The 21,066-nt window shown below is 38.7% G+C and overlaps 1 protein-coding gene across 8 annotated transcripts in view; it reads left to right on the top strand.

The window, feature by feature from the left end:
- Positions 1-3,156: 3,156 nt before the first annotated feature.
- GTDC1 (glycosyltransferase like domain containing 1) overlaps positions 3,157-21,066 on the top strand; it is a 168,500-nt gene continuing 150,590 nt past the window's right edge. The window contains exons 1-2 of one of the 8 annotated variants that reach the window (XM_017740219.1): positions 3,157-6,791; positions 20,345-20,533. The gene's annotated coding sequence lies outside the window, so the exon portion shown is untranslated. The other 7 variants (XM_017740218.1, XM_017740212.1, XM_017740220.1 and 4 more) reach the window with 7 other exon arrangements.

The following is a 21,066-nucleotide window of genomic DNA, read 5'->3' on the forward strand; positions in this document are numbered from 1 at the left end:
AAAATATATTTTAAGGTTTGATTTTTAGTGGTATATGTGTTATTCTTAGTTATAGTAGTGGTAAATGTTGAAGGCCAGGCTGGATAGGGCTTGGAACAACCTGGTGTAGTGGAAGGTGTCCCTGCCCATGACAGGGAGTTGGAATGAGATGATCTTTAAGTTTTCTTCCAACCCGAACTGTTGAATGATTCTATTCTGTAATGCTGGTATAAATAACTACATCTTAGTGTTGACTGTTCTACTGCTTGAGACAGGAGCTGTTGTGTAGTGGGAGTAGTAACAAAAGCAAAGCAAATGATTTGCTGACTTGAACAGAGTGAGTCTCTCATTGTTTGGAATTGCTTGTATAACTCACTATTATGTTTAATTTTAAAAAATTGCAGAAGTGAAGGGTAAACTCTAAATATATACTCAAGGCTGTTAGGAACTCATGCAGCATGCATTTCAGAAAGGAAAAAAAGCTGGCTACCATGTTGGTTTTCTTTGCCATTTGTATGTGAGAAATGTTCTCTCCCGAGTTTGTAAAGCAGGAAGATCACTTTAATCTTTGGTGGCAGAATTGTTAACGAGGGGCTGTGGAGAGCCAGCCTTGGGCTGCCCCCAGCCATCCGTAAGTGGAGCAGTTATTGGTGGGGAAGGGGGGCCTGAGTGCTGCAAGGACACAGAACCTGGTGTGAATTTCACTTCTCCATGGATTTATATCAAAGGATGTCTTAAACGTACACCTTAGCTGGCCATATTGCTGCATGTCAGATGTGAAAGTAAAAATAAACGTGTGAAGCACCAGGCAGAGTAGGAAATGTAAATCTGAAAACCATGTCTTCTGTCTATTATTGTAAATCCTGGACCCCATCTATAGGAATTCATGGGAGCATATATATGTTTTATTTTTGATCAGCAATATTTCCTGTAGGCAAGAAATCAAAGATCTTTTCAAGTTATAAACGACAATAAGTAGGGAAGCCAGGATTTCAGATTGCTGGTATTTTGGGTACGAGTAGCTCTTTGATGTCCAAATGAGAACGGGAGGAATGTCTAAAATTAACAGTGAAGTATGTAACATTAATGATGAAATGCAGAAGTTGGAGGAAAACAGGCAAGGCCAGGCACAAAGTGTGGTTTGGTTCCCCCCCCCAATAATTATTTTTTTTAGGGTCAAAACATAGAACACAAGCAGTTGTGATACATAAATCCCGAAGTAAGTCAATCTTGTATAAGCAACTTTGATTTAAATATCTGTGTGTGTATTACATATTGCATATAATCAAATGTGCAAAATTTATTACATATGTAATTTGCTGAATTGTGAAAAAATTAATGTTAGGGTGCTCAAAAAAAGGGGGAATTTAGTTAGTTTTGCATCTGAAAACATCTGTATGTATTGTGGCTCTACAACAGTGTGACCAGTGTGGCTTCATGTGCTGTTTTCCAGTTTTGTTCCAAAATTATTTTTGGGCAGTCAGTGCCTGCTTGTGCGGCAGGTTGTCTGTGTTACTGATACTCAATATTACAAGTATGAAATTGCCCTAAATGTCATGGGAATGTTTTCTTCTTGGAGGTGCAACCGTGGTTCTTAAGAAGGTCACTTTGGCCATGCCTCTGGCAACAGAAAATGTGTGGTGGTCATGGTCTTGATGGAGAAAACACCATCCAGAGTGCAAGATTTCTTTCACAGTCATTTTTAGAAGCTGTCATTGAGATAAAAACACACCCTTCGAGTTCATGCCTAAGTAATTGGATGCAGATTTAATATGATTCAGTGTTTTATTCCTTCTTGGGATGGAATCCATGTCCCATGTTGGGCATGACTCACCCTGGCAGGATTCAGTGGTCAAGCATGTTGGAATGAAGGCTGAGGACTTTGCTGTTGCCAGGCCTTATTTTCCTCAAGAACTAAGAATTTTGGTTAATCCTCCTAAAGCCGAATAAAATGTACATATTAGAAACAGACCTGTTGTAAAGCCATTGTATGGAAGAACTTCCAGAATATCATAAACCTCTGTGCATACATGCAAAAGGAAATGTTTGGGAGTGCTTAAAACTCAGAATGGATGATTAGCCAGAGCAGTGGTGGTGTGACTTAGCTCCATTTCCAGACCACCTCTTAGAAAAATATCCCCTTTTTCCTGTTCTTTCCAATCAGTTTTGGGGGAGGGAAAAAAAGCTAACCTCAGAGTTGTGTGTTAATAACTTTATTGTGGAGTATGTGCCTGTATAAATCTTGACTCTGTTTTATTGGTGTTATTTACCAGGTGACACCTTTGTAAATAAAATAGAAATAAAATCCCTGTTGCATTGTGAAAATAAGGTGTTTTTATAAGTATCTTGCGCAGTATATATAATTAAACAAGTGATTTTTCAGAAGCACCATAATTCCCATAATTTTAAAACAAAAATCTTAATTTAAGTACAGCCCCTCATTTCATCTGAATCATATTTCCTATGTGTCTTTCTCCTTTAATATTTACTTTGCATACAAATATGCCAGAAAACAAAAATTCAACAAGTAGTTGAACATATTGCATCTTTTATGTTCTGGTTCTTTTCAAGGTTTACATAAGGAATATGCTGTGAGATGATTTTGCAAAATAAGAAAGCCATAAAAATCCTGTGAAATTCTGTGTTTTGTGATTTCCCAGTTGAAAGTTTTCCCTGTCTGAGTGCAGGATTGCAGTTTAATACAGCAAATTTTGGAGTAAAACTTCTGTTTGGTCTGAGTTGAAGTTCTCCAAATAAACAATAACATCAGCTTGTTGACTTTACAGAATAATTTCTTGTCCTGATCTTGCTTTAAGAAAACTTTAATGAGAAATATGCTCTTGTTGTTGTTAAGTCAGTTTTCTTCTTGTTGTGTGATTTAAATGTAAAGGCAAGATTTATGGAAATGACTGCAGGGTGGTGCTGGCCTAATTAGTCATTATTTCTGGCAAGGCATAAAAAATGGCTGTTCTTGTGCCTAAAACTAATAGTGTACTTTGTATTTAATCTGTAGGTCTTTTGTAAAACAAATGGTTGTGCTAAAAACTGCAAAACACACACATTTAAAGTTCATATGCTATTATTTTGCATGCTGTTTTGGCATGTGATTTAAATTTTTCATTGATAGTTAAATTTACTATTATGTATATTTGAAATGTATATATCCTCTAAAAACCAGGAGAAGTAGCTGAGCTGGAATTTGTGGTAGAAATTTTTGAATTGAGTATGGCTTTTCTACCAGTGTCTATTCAAGGATTAAACACAAAGCACTGCAGTGCTTTATAAGAGTACTAATACCTATTACAAGTTTTTTTTTTGCGAAGAGTTTTAGGATTATCCGTGTGATATGTTCACCATTGGGCTGAGGGGTGTCTTTTAGGGCTTTCTTTTTGTAGGCCTTGTTGCGATAAATTACCAGTAATTGGTATTTCACCCAGAAGTGACCCAGGTGACTTAGGAATTCCACCACCTTCAGCATGTGGAATGTCTGTCCTAATCAGGCTTAAGAGAGGGGGGGCATTAACACAGTAATGATTGAAACCTGCCTTCTAAAGGAAAATATTCAGCAGGGCATGTGACACGAATGCTCCTCTGTGCCTTTGCCCTCTCCTTGTCCAGCCACAGCTTTTGGACAACCTTAGTGACCACGGGATGTTGCTGAAGCACAAGGCTGCTCTTGCAGTTCTTCTCTGTGAATCCATTTTGTGATTAAACTTTTAAAAGTCACAGCCCCCAACATGCAACTGCAGTTTCATGGTAGCTCTGACATTATTTTACTATTCACGCTGTGAGTTTCATTCTATAGTAAAATGAATATTATATTGGCCTTTTAAGTTGGTTGTCAGTGGAGAATAGGCAAGCTACACTTAGAGCATCTGTATGCAATCTTGGCGACAAGTAGGACCCTCTGGAAAGCTGTTACTGTTGGGGCAGAACTAATCATTCCATGTGAAATTATATAAGGAGAATTAGCTCTGACTCTACCTCATTTCCTTTCATACTGCTGTGAAAATAAGCTTAGGAACGTCAAACCTTCCCTCCTTATTTCTCTAAGTACTTTGTTAAATACTTCTTTTTATTAAGGCTTGTTTATTGGAGGTGCTAGCAGAGAAAATATAACTGTCTGTATTTCTAGGTGCTAATGGGATGTGCATCCTTGCCTGATTTGGCAGTTGTGATTTCCTTCCCAGAACTGGATTCCTGGGATCAGTTGCTGTTGCCTTCTCTGTACCTTGACTTTATTTCCCTGGCAGATCGTTCTGAGTATTCCACATTTAAGGTAGCATGCTTCATGTGAGAGAAAATTGTCAATCACAGCCTGCCTGTGCTATTTAGAAAAGAGAGATATCAAAAGCCTGCTTGGAGCTCTAAGGAGCAGTCAGGTCACCTGCTGAGTTGCCTGGCAGGAGCCTAAACTCGTGCAGCCTTTAAGTTTAGGAAAGAAAACAGGGATCTCTGGAGGTCATTGCTCTGTGCTGAGGCCCTGTACTGTATGTGTGAGCATGTAGTTCAGTGTCAAGCCAGAGAGAGATGTACAGGCCATTCCTGACATGTTCTTCTTACTAGGTCTTAAAAACAATCAGTGGAGATTTGTGTAACCCCTCCATAACCTAATCCCTTGTTTAGCTATCCCTAGAGGTAACATATTTCCTCTAATACTATTCTAATTTTTTTCCTAACCTGTTAAGCTTCTTGGGTTGTTTTTTTTTTATTTTTTTCCTGCTGTGGATATTGCAGTAGTGGGGCGTGATTCTTGTAACTGCTGTTAACCTGTTTTGAAGTATGTCTCCTCTTTCTTACCTTTTTTCTTTTTTTTTTACTTGCTGTGTAACTCCAGATTGCTTAGGTTTTCTTCTGAGCTCTTGTTTCCCGTATCTGTATTGAGACCTGAACATAGTCTACAACCTTAGTATCAGTGATGTACAGAATGAATCTTACCATCTTTTGTATATGATGCTCCTATCATTATTATTATAAATTGGTTTTTTTAAATTTGGGTGTTCAGTATTAAAACTCCAGTTTCAGTTCTGTTGTTAATCCCTTAGTCCCACTTTTCTCAATTCTAACTCTGTGTCCCAGAATGCTTGCAGCATTTCCCAGGTAACTACCAAATTTTGCAACTGTATTGTTCAGCATCCAAGTAATAAATGAAAACATTAAATAATCCTGCACTGAAAATGCCAAGAGGAAGAAGCGTATTATATTCAGAGTCCTGCAACCTGTTCCTTGTTGCAGACCCAGCCTTTAGAGCTGGAGTCACAAAACAGCTGGGTTGTGCTCTGATTCTCTCATTGTCTTTGGGGCCATTGCTGGTCTTGGTTCTTTCTGTCTGTGCCAGTCTTGCACTGCAAAGCCTGAAACTGGCCAAATTAGATCTGACATCTTGTAGCTATAGGTGTTTAGGGAGGGAATTTTTAATGAGTTAAAAGAAAAAAGCTTGGAGAATGTTTTTGTGGATCTGCACTCCTGGGTCAGTGATAACTTTTACACACCCCTCAGAGAAACTGAGTTATCTTTAATTATACTTCTGTGTCTGACCCATGAATGGTCATTCTTCATGGCTGCTAGGTCAACACTTTTAAGAAAAGACTTTGATCAGTCAGGTCTGATTTGAAGTGTTATTTTGTGAAACATGTAGAGAAGGGAGGAGGGGAAGAAATGCTCTCTGCTTCAAAAACCTTTTCTTTATTGATACTTGCTTGGAACATAATCTGTAGATGCGTTTCTCGTATGTTGGTGTTTTACTACACCTGATGTGATCAGAAACACTTAGCCTCTGCCTTTTGGTGTTTCCAGAACCAAAGCAACTAAGAGATGCTGACAGAGTTGGGAAGTCACAAGGACTGTGGCTTACAGTTAAGGCAGATGTGATTGCAACATCTGTGCCTAGGAAAGCTGCAGTCTGATCTGCCTTCTGTCTTCAGGATTTCTGGGATTCCAGAAGCAGAAGTGGTGTAGATAAGACATGTCCTCTGAGGTTTTGAAAGGCTTCTGCTCAGATTGTAAAGCTCCTCCTTATTAGGCCCACAGGAAACACATCTCCTCTAGTGCAGCCAAATTGGTATCATTGTTAAATACTTCTCCTCGGGCTCTCTGGTGGTAACTCTGCTCTGTGGTGGGGTTATTTGGGATGAAGAGCCTCTCTGGCTGCTCTGTGTATTGACTAGCTGAGTGTATTACTGGCATGTAACTGTGCATGGTAATTTCTGACTTGGAAGCTGTGATGTGATCCAAAGAACAGTTTATAGAGGGTTTTCCACCTTTTTCCTTAAATTGGACTCTGTAGGCCTAAAATTTGGGACTTCTAACCTGAAATCTTCATTAGAACACAATCTAGCAAATAGGAAGAAAAACCCCAAAGCCTTGGCATCAGACAAATGAAAATTCATTTTCTTTAATGACTCTCCCCTTTGCCAGCTGTGTTCTTGGAAAATGGGTCTTTGCACTTGGTTTGTTTTCAGTGCAGCAACTGTGTTGGTTTCTGGGTGGCATAAAATCGTGCATATTCCTCTCTGGGTTATGAAGGAAGCCCTGCCCTTTCCCTCATCTCTGCACAGCAGTTGTGGGGCTGCTCCTGACCTCGGGACTGTTCTTACATTGGGGCTCCCTGCTCACTGTGCTTCTCCTCTGCTGTTGAGTCCTGCTCTGAAGGCTGTGCCAGGTGAGATGTGCTTGCTGTTCTTTCCCCTTTCAGGTGAGCTCCTCTGGCCTGATGTGCAGATGGTGGGAAGAGAGAAGCCAGTGGCCTTCCTTTGTTCCCCCTGTACCTTTGAAAGGACTTCACTCAGTGCAGTGCATGGCAGGTGAAGCAGGTATGATCTGTGGGAGTTCAGCAGCAAACACTTCAGAAAAGCAAAGATACACTGCTCTAAGTTCACAAATCTGTCCTGCAGGAGAAACTGTAAGTAAGACATTAAAAAAGTAATTGGATGAAACATTAAGACAATGTCCACATGACCAAAGCAGGTGGTTTGCATAATTTCTTTCATGCATAGTTTTTATGTTGCTGTCATCATAATACAGGACAAATGAATATGCTTTTCTCTCAGTGATGTTTAAAATTTGATTACCTGCATATTGATGATGTTCAGTGCTTAGAAATATTTGAAGAGTTTTGTTCTTCACTAGATTGTACATAGAGTAATTTTGGAAGTTGAACAGTATATTTCACTGCAGATTATCCTAAAGTAAGTTCTTAATAGTCTGGATGTATTAATATTCATTTTTAGAGTTTACATTGTTAAATGTTAGCTATTAAATTCTGTTCAAGATGTAAACTAATCTGTTTTCTAGCATCAATAATGCAAGTCTGAAATTCTCAGTTTCATTTTAAGGTAGGGCTTTTTATTTGTACGTAGCTGTTGAAATAAATTACCAGTACAAGAAAACATTCCCCTAATAAACGAGGGATGCCTGGAGTTGGCTCTGCTAACTGAGACAATTTAATTCATCCATCATCAGGGATGATGTTTCTTAGCAACACAAAGTATTTTCACCTGGGGCACTTTCACAAACTTTCACATTTTTCTTCAAATACAGCCTTGGTAGTGTTTTATGTGACCTGAAGTTCGTCCATCTGTCCTGAAGCTCCCAATACTTTGCCATTCTCTCCAGTGATCAAATGATCCGATATATGGGGTTTTTTTCAGCTTAATAATACACAAGTTGACTGAGAATCATTTTGTGTGTCAGGTTTTTCCAAAGGGTTCTGGGAAATTGTGTTGCTCTGTATAGCAAGGCTAAAAGTTATTGAAAATGTGTTACAGTTTCATAATAAAACAGATCCAAAAATTATTGGCTGGAGAGGACTAAATGTTTTCTGATAGTCATAGCCTCAAGGGGGATACTTGGATCATTTGTAATAAAGGGGTATTTTTGATATCTTTTGGTGAATTGACTAGTATTCTGTTTAGATCATTATTTATTAAAAAAACTGGCTTGGTACACAATGTTACATTATCAGATTGTTTGGGTGTAAGAATTGCCTTAATGTATTGCCAGAATTTTCCATGTTTATTCTTTTCATGTGCTGAATGAATTTAGAAGAAGCTGTTGATCCATTAAAAACTACCTTTACTTCTTGCTCTCCATTTTTTCAACATGTGTGGGGATGATTTGATCAGTGTAATTACCACCTGGGGAGACTTGGCTTGCTCAAGAAACCCCTTCAGGTATGTAACAGGTGTTATTCAGTATGGAGAGCACATCTTCCAAGTGCAATGTGTTATTTTGCTTTGAGAAATAATGTATCTTGATTTTTTGGTAAACTGCTCAGAGAACTTCTGTTATGTGAAGAAGTGGCGAAGCCTTTGCTTCTGTCTTGCTTTGAGAGGAAAGGTTTTAGTGATTCTTCTTTGTGAGCAGTGCACAGTGATAAGTGTTTGGAAAATGTTGTGATGAGGTAATTATTACTCAGTTTATTTCACAAAGAAGGTGTACAGAAACCCTTTTAAATCATGGGAGAAGAAATTACAGGAACATTGGTTTGATTCTTCCTCATAGGTAGAAAAGTGCTGTTGTAGCTCATGTCATCTTAGCTTTAATTTACTGAGTTTTCATGTAAGCACATAAAGTCTTTGTACACATATGCAAGAAAATTAATGGGACACTTAATTGTATGTCCAAGTTGGGACATCTTGTCTGAGCTGATCTTATTGCAGTGTAGGTGTTTCATGCCTTTGTGTTACTGTCCAGCATCTTGCCAAGATCTCCAGGTGTTCCCTGAAGTCCTTTGAAGAATCACCTAAGTTGGAAGCTTTTTTGTTATCCCACAGAAAACAGTATCTGAAAAAAAGGAGAGAAAATCTTTGGCTAACCAAGCCTTTAAGTCTCAAGTCTTTGAAAACAGCAGCAGTCACTTGTCTCTGATGTGGCCTTACCTGTAAGTTGGAGCTGTGGCACCTTGCAGGAAGGTCAGAGCTCTGTTTGCTCCTGCAAGGCTTTGTTGCATGTGGTGACAGACTACCTACATTTCTACCTCTGCTTTAACATCCTGGGATCATCTGGGAAGCTCCAGAATCAGTTGTAGGCTCTCTTTGCCCTTTCAGGTTCTGTTTAAAAAATTCCTTGTCATGGTGGCTCCTCGAGGCGCCTGCACAGTCTCACGTCAGGGATATTTCCTGCAGGCTGGTGTTTGCCCTGCAATAAAATAATGTAGTCATGTTGTAGACCTGTATTTGCATCTTGGTGCAGTCAGTAAAGACTGACATGAAGGCTGGTAATTCATCTTTCAGAAAGTCAACTTTAGAAGATTAAGTATTGAAATTGCTCCATGACTGAGACTGTTGTAAACCCCGTGTCTCAGTTTACAAAGTGAACGAAGACTGCCACAGGCAGGTGAGCACAACCTGTTTCTTGTGAAACCAAGCCTCCCAAATACTCTCCAGAAATGAGTCCAAGAACAGTTTAATTTTGAGGAAAGCTCTGCTTGGGGTAGAGAAATAAAGATTTCCATGGGATTCACAAGCAGAATACAGGTCTCTGCTGTGAAGTACTGGAAACAGTGCTGGTGATGTGTCAGTTTAGGGTGGAGAAGAGGAGAAAGGGCATCTGATCATTTAAAGTAAATTCTCTTTACTTGGGAAAATTTTTTTATATAGCAGACTGGTTACTGAGGATAGATAAATGGGAACACAGTGTCACTTGAGTGCTGTGCTAAAGGTAAATTAATTACTGAATGTTGCTTTTAAACTGTAGCTTCTCTTGCCTTGGTGAAGCAGCCACTGTGGTCCTTCTCTTATCCATGTTCTTTCTCAACTAGGGTTTTTCCCTGTATTCTAGGCAGTTTCCTATGGTTAGCTCTAAGGACATGAAGAATCGATAAAAATTGTCTTTTTGGAGGTAGTGAAAGGTCTGGAGTCAGTCTGATAAATAGAGAGGGATAACTTGTAACGAGAAACACACAGTAGTGTCAAAACTGTTGTAAATTTTCTAAAACTACTTTTCATCTTCATCCAACCATGACTCAGATAAAGAACATTCCCTTTATGGCCTGCAGCACAATACAAGTTGTACTTTGCTGGCTTTTGGTTAAAGCGATGAACATATTACTTGAATTTTAGGAAAGAGAATTTGAAAACCTACTATATTTAGGGTTTAGTCTTGAAGTTATAAGAATAACTAGTGGTTCTTGCTGTTGTTGTATCTTTCAGTTTTCATGTGCAAAGAATGATGTGATCAGAGTTGTCACTGGGAACATTTAGTTTTTCATGCAAAGTATTTTTGGGCAGTTTTTATTTGGAAGAATATGGAATGGAATAGAAAAGAATGAGCCTAAGAAATTATCATTTATGTCAAAAATATAATTGTTTGGGTGCTGTTTCTGCAGTTAGTCTCTGAAAAAGGTGAGTGTAGATCAGGTGAGCGCAAATCAGGCTAAAGTACTTCTCAAAGTGGGTGTTTGACTTTGGAATTCTCATCATTTAATGTAGTTGTCTTTTCAGATACTTGGGAATTCTATGATTTTATTCTAATTGGAATGTGGACACACTTAGGAATGAGAAGTCAGTTGTTCCCGTAACTGTGTTTGCATCTAACTCACATAATGTGAGAGTTTGCACAAAAGCAAATGATGTGATTTCATTCAGCCTCTCTAGTACCCAAAATTATTGTGTTGTCAATAAAAATCATAATTTCTCTGTTATTGAGCTTTGTTTCCAGGCAAGGAATAGTACATGGGGATGTTTTTAGGGGCATTTTTAGTTGCTATATTTTAAATCTCTGTTTTGGATGCGCATACCTCCTTAGCCGAGACTTGTTTGAAGATTTAGGGAATAGTGCTCTTCCAAGCAGGTCATCCAAGACATGGGTGTGGGAGAGGTTGAACCTCAAATGTTAGTGATGTTATTTTGATATGGTGGTGGGTTTACAAAGGAGGAGGACTTACTTCTGCTGAGACTCTTCTGTTGTACTCTGTGGTATGGCATGAAAGCCAGTCTGCCCTAAGTGTTTTATGGTGTTTCAGCCCTTAAGTAGTTCTTGGCCTCCTGGCTGAAGCTGTGTCTCTGTTTTCCAAGCATTAAATTGCATAAAAATTCAGGGGATCAAAATTTTTATATTTTCAGTTTGCTAGGTTTAAGCCTTCAATCCCAACCTCCTTTCCCCCTGTTAACCACTTTTCTACACAGACTTCTATAAGACTTGATCATATTTTTCACCATCTCTGCTTTCATCAGGTAACTGTCTCATTACTCTGATACTGGTGTCTTCTAACCCCAAATCTTTTTCCTGAAACTCCTTTTATTCTCCACTTTTTGGAGAGTTGGCAGGTATTATGTCATATTCAAAGAAAGCAATTATATTCTTGAAGTGGTCTCAAAATGTAAAAAAGATTGAGCTGTTTTTGAGCCACAAATTTTACTTAAATGGGTTTTGACTCCCCAAATAATGTACTTTTTTATTTGCCAGTGTTGCTGTTTGTAAAGACTGATACAACATCAGTCCTTTTCTGTATGTAAGGTATGTTTGAAGTAAGGGAAATGTAGTAGGCTGTTGCTAGGTCAGACCCCACCCTTGATTAAACACGGTTTTGCTGCATAAATTTAGATGATACAATATGAGTTTTGGGTCTAGACTTTATATTCCAGAAGACAGTTAACAGCCTTGAAGAGATTTTTCTTTCCATGGGACAGAGTAACTGTGGCTTGTGGTGAAACTAAGTAACACTTCCCAGTGAGCCAACTGGCACACTCTGCACCTACTTTTCCCAGTCCCTACTGTGTGGTTTAGTGATTTCTGCAGTCAGGGCAAGCTACAAGGAAACTTGTTTGATAAATTATAGTTTGTCATCAGGACAGTAGTTTGAGAATAAGAGAAGTGACTTAACATTGGATGGGTGCCTTCTGATTCAGTAAGCAGCCCCTCCATTATACATTAGTTTTGAAAAGAAGCTAATAGCGTGTGTGCATATGTACACATATATGTATATTGTAGAATGGTTTGGAAGGGACCTTAAAGACCATAGATATAAAGTACAGAACGTCCTGAAATAGGTACAACCAAATCCCAGTTATACAGACAAAAAGTGAGCATCAAAATAGTTGTGTATCCAGTGTTAATGATCTGTATTTCATATGAATAGGCTAGCCTTTTTGGGACCTTTTCTTCAGAAGTAAAGAACAGGCTGATCTGCTTCTCCCGCAGTTGGAAGGGCAGTTGGAAATTTGGTTGATCTTATTTTTTTCAGCATAACTATCACAGGGAATGATAGGGCCAGTTGCTGAGATTGCAGAGCGCTGTGCAGCCCCAGGCATCTTCCACTATGTGCGAAGACTGATTCTGGTTAATGCAAAAAAACCCAAAATGAAGTGCCTAAGTTCAGACTGAGCACTGATTCAGATCAGGAAAAATACGATCTTTCCCAGTGACTTAAAATGGGTGCATGAGGCTTATATATGACGGTTCATATAAATCAAGGCAAATGGGCATTCGATTGCACACTTATCATTGGGATTATTACTTGAATTGCTTAGCATTGTAACCTGGTAAGCATTGGCCAGTGTTGTATTTAACTGTAAAGAAAATATTAGAAAATTATAGTCTGAATTTTATTTAATTGAATATGCTGTTCTAAAGCTCTGTAACTTGGAGTTTGAGGCAGAGAGAGAGAAATGATTAAGAGCCTGCACATTCTGCATGGGGTGTGTGGGGGGTTTTTACTTTTGGTGATCTTGTTACTCAGGTATAAAGCAAGTGTTTTACTGCAATAATAATCTATTCAAGATGCTATTTTTAGGCCAATATAAATCTATTTAAAATAGCCTGTGTTAAATATGTAAATGCTTTCCTGTGGCCAAATGAATTTGTTATACAATTGTGTAACTTTAGCTTAAGTCACTTTTCAGCTTCCAGCCTCTTAATTGTTCTTTAATCTATGGAGGACAAAGAAAAATGTGACCAGTCTTATTAAACTTTTGGTTCATTTCATTATGATCAGGGAGATGATTTACAGTTTGGGTTTTGAGATGTGGACCATTATTATTTTTGTGGGCCGGCTCCCTTCCCCTTGTCTGTTCACTCCTGAGTGGGTGAAAAGGTCCAGGAGTAAGTGGAGAAAATGTCTGGACTGTGGTGTGATGCAAGTGAACAGTCCTGCATCATTCTGTGTCTGGCTGGACAGTGATTCTGCTTGGAATTATGGCCTTAACGTTATCCCTGTTGAGAGGAGCTGCAGATGTTTCAGGGTCACAAGTGAAGTTCCTCACCTGTGATTGATGTTGGTATACACAGTTAAATATATCTCATCTCCTTTATGCATAAGTAGATCTAGGAAGGCCTGGTAAGTGTGGAATTAGTGTTTATTTCCTTTTGTGTTAAATTAGACCAGTCACTAGTTTGGTTCCAGGATTCTCATGCATCTAAATTTCTGCTGCTTGTCATCCTCAGCTCTGCCTGTTTTTGCATTAGTGTGGGCTCTGTGGCACTTGATTTAACATCAGTAAAAAACTCCATCAGACCTTAGTGTTGATGGTCTCTAAACACTTAGAATATTTTTTTTGCACTTGACTGATTTTTGGGGGGGGGGGGGGAATTCATGTATATTCATTGTTAGTGGAAACTGCAGATGGGAACCTCAAAGAGGAACACCGAGGGGCATCCTCTCTGGGTTGTCCACAGTGTATTTGGTCAAGAAAAGAAATAGTTTAAGGAATGTGACGTGTGGTTCTTGATGCAGGAAAAAAAGCTTCTCTGTGCTTAATACATTGGAAAACATTTGTTCAACAGCAAGTCTCCCCTATGCAAAATTTGCTCCTGTAGTATTATTAAGGTCAGTATCCACGTAGGTTCTCATCCATACCCAGTGTGGTGCCTGAGGTCAGCTTTGGCTTGTAAGTGCAACTGTAAGGAATGTTTTGTCTGGTCCTGTTAAAAAGCATCTCTGTAAGTTGTTTGTTTAGAAACTTATTTACTCCTACTCTTCCTGGGCTTGTCTTCAGTTCCTGCTTTAAATGAAACGTTGTGTCTTGCTTCACAAGGTTTGTGGAAATAATCCTTACTTGTATACATATGCTCATTGACTGCTTTTTTGGTATTAATTTGAAGGTGAATGTTTTCAGTTCTGAATGTTTAGTAGACTTTTCTGTGTGAAAAAATGTTGTGAGTTTTGTGGGAATAATGACTGTGTTGTAAATTGATGAGTACTAGAGTCTGTGATCCAGAGAGGAATTACCAAAATGCTGTTTCATAAAAATCAAATGAACTCTGTGACTGATCAAGTGGGCAAGTTCACATGTCCCTGTAGTTCTCTGAACATCCTGGCTTGACTCATTACTACTAGAAAGGTGTCTGCACTTCATCATGTGTTGGCATGTTCTCAGCATTCCTCCTCTGTATTATTTCTTGATAGTTCTTTCATTAATCCATCAAAAGTGCTGGGCTGCTTAATGGAGTCAGAATAAAAATAATGCATTTTCAGAAAGTCTTCCAGTGTGTTCTGTTTGCTTTCTGCATCTCACTTAAGTGTTAATCAATTAAGTGATTCTGATTCTAGTCACTCTCCAGGTTAGATCTCAGCGATATGGGGATGGATAAATGTACTCTGTAAATTAGGTGTGAAACGGTTGGGGAAATGCACAAGCTGGTGCTCTGCAGAGCCAAGGCAGGTCTGGCTGGGCTTTATTTTAGCTCATGTGTGGGCAGGCTGGCAAGGCTAGTGCTGAGCTGGAGACAAGTGGATATCCTGGGAAGAAATTACTCCCGTAGGAAAACACTCAGGGTGTTCATTTTTTACCTGCTTTTTTCTATCTGTTTATTACTTGAGTTCTGTTACCTGTTCTGTTCTTCTTGGTTTTTTTTTCAATTCTAAAATTCTGAGTCACAGGCCATCAGGTGCCACAGTTTTGATTATAAACAGGACCAGAGTATTGTAACAAAAAATTGTTGCCAATTCTCTTTATGGATTCTGCCTAAAAAGTAAAGCTTAATTTATGATATTACATAGACAGTGAAAATAAAGCTTTGTGTTTCTTAGGTATCATATTATTTCAAAATTAGATTTATTATAGGTATATTATAAAAAGCAAAATTGCAGCTCAGAGTGACTCTTCACTGGAAGTGAATGTCTCCTGAAGATGCCCAGAACAATCTGATTGAACTGGCCTGGGTATAATTATTTGATATTGATAGAAATATTGGTTATTGATAGAAATACATTTATGTGCTGTGTGAACAATGGAAAAAGATCAGAAGTAAAGGTGCAGCTGCCTCCACTTTCCTGGTAAAGAATGTTTCAGTCCTGGAAACCCAGCCATGGCAGATGGCAGATACCAGGGATGGAGACCTGGGCCTGCTGTAGTTTCCACTTAAGATCTGTCCCCAAAATTCTTTTACCCACTCTGAAATAATTTCATTGAATGCATCTTACCCCTAGCATTCACATATTCAGCAGCCTGCAAGTTCTGCTCAAGCTGTGAGGTTTAGAGAGTGTTTAATGTTCTGTTTAAAGGTGAGGTTCCTGTTACATTTTTTTCTTTAAATTTTATGAGCATTTTATATAATGATGTTCCTGTCATGCTTTTGGCCATGAATCAGCACAGCATTTCTGTGCAGGCTTTAATTGAAGTGTGGAGTTGTCTTGCTGTGCAAATGTTGAAGTCAGTGAGACTATTAATTAAAATTAAGTATCTGCATAAGTGCTTTTTCTAAAAATAAGTTGCTTCATAACAGCTTTGGGCCATATTTGGGAAGGAGGGGGTTGTTTTTTCAAACTTTGGAAATAGGTATATAATTCTCTCTGAACTGCATGATGGTAAAATGTAGCAGCAATACCAGAGGGCAGAATGTTCATGGGAAGAAGTGTGAGCTTTCTGCCTTGTCAGATGTCACCTAAGCTGCTATTTATTGATTTTAAAACAGGATAAAACTGTTATGGCTCTTGTATTGCACAGAGAGTGGTGGAAAACTTTAGAAGTTACTGCTTAAACTGCCACTGTAGTGGAAGCACACAAGTGACAGGAATAAATCAGTTCTTCATCTTTCTTACCAAGTGCCTGGTTACAACTCTGTTTTTCTTCCATTAGCTAGAGTTGGAGCATCTCAGAGTGAGACTCCTTAGCTACTTGTGCTGTGTGTCATTTGTTTTCTAGCTGTAGTTGAAGCCATTAAAAACAATACCAGGGAATACTGAGCTGTGATTTTTCCCTGTATGTATTAGACAATTTACAATACAAATTTACTGTACAATTTATCTTACAAAATTATCTGATTTAATAATTCCCATGGCACCTTGGCAAAATAGCATCCTTTTACCTCCTCAGTCTGGCTCTTTACCAAACTCACTTTATCATGCCAGCTTGTTACCTTTTTTCTGATTTCTTTCAAAAATAGACTCCTTACAAGCTCTAGCATTCCCCACCTGCAGCAAACCAATAAATTAATAGTGGAGGGAAGAGATCACTGGAAACATGGCTAAGAGGAATGTGCACCAAGCTGCCTGTGCTGTCAGGTTTTCTCATTGCACCTGTCTATACCAACACTGCTCTGAAGATCTCTGACCTGCCTTTTTTCAGGTGTATGTGGTGTGTGTAAAGCAGTGGCCTCAGAGTTAAGCAGGAAAAAAGATGAGGGACCTTATTTCACTTGATGCCAGCTGGGATGAAGCCTTGTTTGCCTGAGGTCACACAGAGATCTGATGCAGGGTTGGAGCACAGGTGTTTTCTGACCACAGGATGATTCTTCTGAGGTGCTTCAGCACGACGTGTGTTGATATCCCCAAGCTGTTGGTTTCTTACTGCTGCAGTTCTTAGACTTTTTCATTTATTTCATGATTAGTAGCAGAAACTGAGAATCCCATTTGTAAGTGAATACAGTGATTCTTGCTGAACATCATGTGGTTGTTTCTTAAAGTGGGGTTCTGTAGGTTCCTATTTCAAGTCATTATTATTGTTGATGGGGTTGCATTTGCTTAGTGTCACTGCTAAAAGTTTCTGTAAAGCACTGTCATGTGGACACAAAGCAAAATTTACATTGTTTGGGGAAAAATACCAATGTTGCCATCTTTGCTATGAGCACATCAGTTGCTCTTTATTGCTTTTTAAATTTGATTTTGTTGTAGTGTGGCAAGCTTTTCAATAAACATAGTGGTTTCATTTATATAACAGTAGAATTATTGTTAATGCCCAGTTTCATACTGCGAATTACGTATGTAATATTGTGTCCAGTGGGATCCTGTATCACAGAATTTGCATAGTTATAGTGCTGGTGACATCGTATCTCATACAAAGAACCCAGGGACCTGATACAATATCAGTAAAACTGTCTCCTAGGTATGATTCAAACAGTTTTATTAGCAACATATGGGGTATGAAGGAGCCACAGAGGGTAGTTTTGAGTGTAAGGGTGCTGGCCTATCTTTTTCAGCCTGTAATTATATCAGTCCTCTTCTATGGCATTATTTGTTGCTGCTCTGGGATTGCAGAAAAATAACTACTAATATGATGACACAAAGGATCAGAATAAATTATAATTGTTGACTTTACAAGAAAATTCATTGGCAAAAAGGCTTACTGTCCTACGCTCGGTGTCATTTCTGGTGCAGCTTCAGCGCTATGCCACTGCACTAAATAATATGGTTTTGAAAGTGCTAGGCTTTTCTGGCAACCTTATCCTGCTGTATTGGATGCTTTTGTGATCTGACAGATACAAGGAAGAAACTTTTTTGGCTGCATTTTGGTTTTAAATCTTAAGCTAAAGGAGTGCGTTTTGTTTAATTGATGGTGGGATATTGAACTCTTGTTCCCCAAATGGAACATATTCTAATTAATCATCTTGAAATAAAGAGTTCATAATTTAAATTATGACATTAAAAACTTGCGAAAATATAATTAGAAAATTATAGTAGTGCTCTGTTTAGTTGTACTTCTTAAAGGCATGAAATATAAAAAAATAACTTCTACATGTTGTAAAAACGATAAAAGTTTGGGGGTTTAATGTTTCTGCCAGTTGGCTGAACCGAAGAGCCACAGTGTGTATGTCGCTATTAAAGAAAAATTCTATTTGACTACTTCCCAGATAACTTCTTAAAATCCATATGTTTTTAAAACACAGAGCTGAGAAATTGGGACTGTTACCTGGATTCTACTCAGAGTTACTTCTGAATTTTTTTTATTCTTCATTGATGTTCAGCATGGAAAAAGCAGTCTGGGATCTCTGTGCTGCTTCACTGATGTGGAAGCATCTTTTCATCCATTTTTTTCCATTTTGTACTGTGGTTCCAATAATAATAAATATAAAAATTTATTTGGAAGAGATCCTTAGAATTATTCATCCCTTGTTTTCAGGTAGGATGAAACTTTTTTGAATCATTCCTGACTTAATCATACATTAAAAAAGATAGTAAAAAAAAAGAAACTAATTTATAACTTAATTGCTAATCTTTCTTGGAGTTCAAGCTCTCTGCTGGCACTTCATTGTTTTATGAGCTTTTCTGACTTCCAGAAACTTTTGAAGATAATTGCAGGTGATTGAGGAGCTGTTTTAACTTGTTCCCATAGTTTCCAAGAGTAAAAGACCTCAGACTTGGCCAGTTTGTATCTGTTTTGAAAAATATGTTCTCATCCTATATCTGCTTTATCTCTTTGGAAGCTTGGACTGGAAACTCTCACAGATCTGCTGCTGTTGAGAATGTCAAGTTCTTCCGTGAAAATTGAAGTAAAAGCGTATTAAGCCTTGTAATTTTGAGAAATAAGTAGAAACATGTAGTGGGACTTGTGATTGAGAAGTGGGCAGATGTCAACTTGTAGGTGCATAAACATCACAATCTTCTGATCTTTGTGTCTAATGCAGTTGCTCCCCTGGCTCCAACACAACCAGCTACAGGGTGAAATGGTCATTTTCAGTGTGCCTCAAAGTCAGCTTGCTCTTTAGACATCATTAAGCATAAACTTGTACTGCTTTAATGTCATTTTTGTGCCTTTTTAATGTCATTTTGCTTTTTTCATATTGTTTCTCCTTTCCCATATCATTTTTTGTTTGGAGTAGAAAGTTCACACCCACTTTGCTAAAGATGGTAAAGGAGTGATTTCTGAAATTAACTATTAAATAAAAAAAGTTATATAAACATATCTGGACATCACATCATAGGGACTTCAGAGCTGTCTCAGGAGCCTCTAGAGCCACTCATGTTAATTGTTGCATATCTTGTAAATGTGTTTATTTCAAAGTACTGGAAGCCTTCCAAGAAATTTCTGTATTTAAAAGGGCAAAAAGGATGTCACAGTGGATTTAGCCTAGGACAAAATAAAGTAAAGGTTAACTTGGACTTCCATCAGTGAAAGCTTAAAAGCTAAAAAAAAAAAAAAAAATAAAATGCTGGTCACTATGGTTTTGTGATAGAAGGATTTGTGAGACAAAGCTGATTTTTTTTTTTAGTAGGATTGCATGTGTGGCCTTTACTGCTATGTTTAACTAATTTCTTTTGAAGCATTAAGTCTTTGCAATGCACTATTTTGATATAAAAACTTAGGTTATATGTAGCTGAGACAGAAAAGATTAAAAATGCCCTGTTTCTTAAAGTAATTTTAATGAGATGAGAAAGGCCTGCATCTTCTAGTTCTCCAATGTGTTTATGGCCCACTTAATCAGCAATTTCATTAGTGATTTAATTTTTGCTGCTTTATTTTTCAGATGATGCAAAGAATACTGGAGAAACACATCTGCAGTTAGTCATGTAGTTCAGTCATCAAAATACAGTAAAACTGTAGCTGGTAGAGAAAACAGGTTGGGAAACCCCACTGTGCGAATGCAGGGGTGACATGAGGAGAGGCAGAGAGAGCTAGGACGGTTCAGCCTTGAGATGAGTGGGCTCAGGGGCACAAACTGAAATAGAGGAAATTCTGACAAAATGAGAAGTTTTTTGCTGTGAGTGACCAAAGTTGCGCCTCAGAGGCTCCATCTATGGAGATGCTCAGAACTGGAGGTGGTCCTGGGGGCCCTCCTGTTCTCTGGTTTGAGCAGAGGGTTTGGACTGGTTGTTCTCTGGAGATCCAGAAGGGGGTCACCTGTCTTTTGCCTTTATTTGATCTGTCTTCACTGATGTTGTTAGACTACAGAAGGTATTTGGGATAAATATTTGTATGATGTAGTATTGGGCAGTATTTGGATGGAACTTCTTCACAGAATCACTGAATGGTTTGGGTTGGAAGGGACCTTAAAGATCATCCAATTCCAACCCCCTGCCACAGGCAGGGACACCTTTCACTAGACCAGGTTGTTCCAAGCTCCATCCAGGGCTGGTCTTGAGCATTTCCAGGGACTGGGAGACCACAACCTCTCTGGACAACATTTAGTCTCTTCTAAACCTAAAACAGTTAGAAAGTTAGACCAGATGAGCTTAAACTATCTTTTCCTTTCTCCCCCCAACTCTGTTTAGATTGAAGAACTCTACTACAATCAGGAAAATTGCACATTGCCAGCTGTCCATTGGGCTGGAGCAGATAGGATGGATTGGAAGAGGTACTGCTCACCACTGAGATCCATAGCCAAGATTCCCAAACTGCTTTGGTGAAAACCTCTGAAGCAGCACCGCCTGGTATTTCACTGCTCCCATTTTTGGATGCAGGTAATAATGCTTCTGATAAATATGATGTGTTTGTTAGATGAAAAGGGGAGAGAGTTCCCTGTTTGAGAGGCTTGATGGGTTTGGAATTCTTGGTGTTAGTAGATGCCTACTAATGATTTTTTACTCTGCTTGCCCTGAAATGATGGCACGGTTCACATTGTGCTTCCAGTGTTTGGTAAGTGTGACAAGGTTGCAGGCTTTGGGAGTCAAAGGAATCTTTCCTTTGAGACACAATTAGCAACATGTTTGATTTCTGGTTTTCTCCTTTTTAATCAAAGCCTGGATTCATGTGGTTGCAGCAGAGGTGGGAGATGTTAAGATCATGAATGACATGTGTCTGTTAACAATTAGGCTGCACCTGTAATTCAAGTAGACTGGCTTCATGTGTCTGTAAAAGAGTGACAGACCTAAATAACAGCTGGGACCTACAGCAGAGTAGGAAGAGATGACCAAAAATATTTGGCCATTCAGGTATATATTTATTTAACACCCCACTCCCACTCCCCCCCCCCCCCCCCCCCCCCCCCCCAGCC

Source organism: Corvus brachyrhynchos, unplaced genomic scaffold (assembly GCF_000691975.1).
Source record: "Corvus brachyrhynchos isolate BGI_N302 unplaced genomic scaffold, ASM69197v1 scaffold126, whole genome shotgun sequence".
Classification (NCBI taxonomy): Eukaryota; Metazoa; Chordata; class Aves; order Passeriformes; family Corvidae; genus Corvus; species Corvus brachyrhynchos.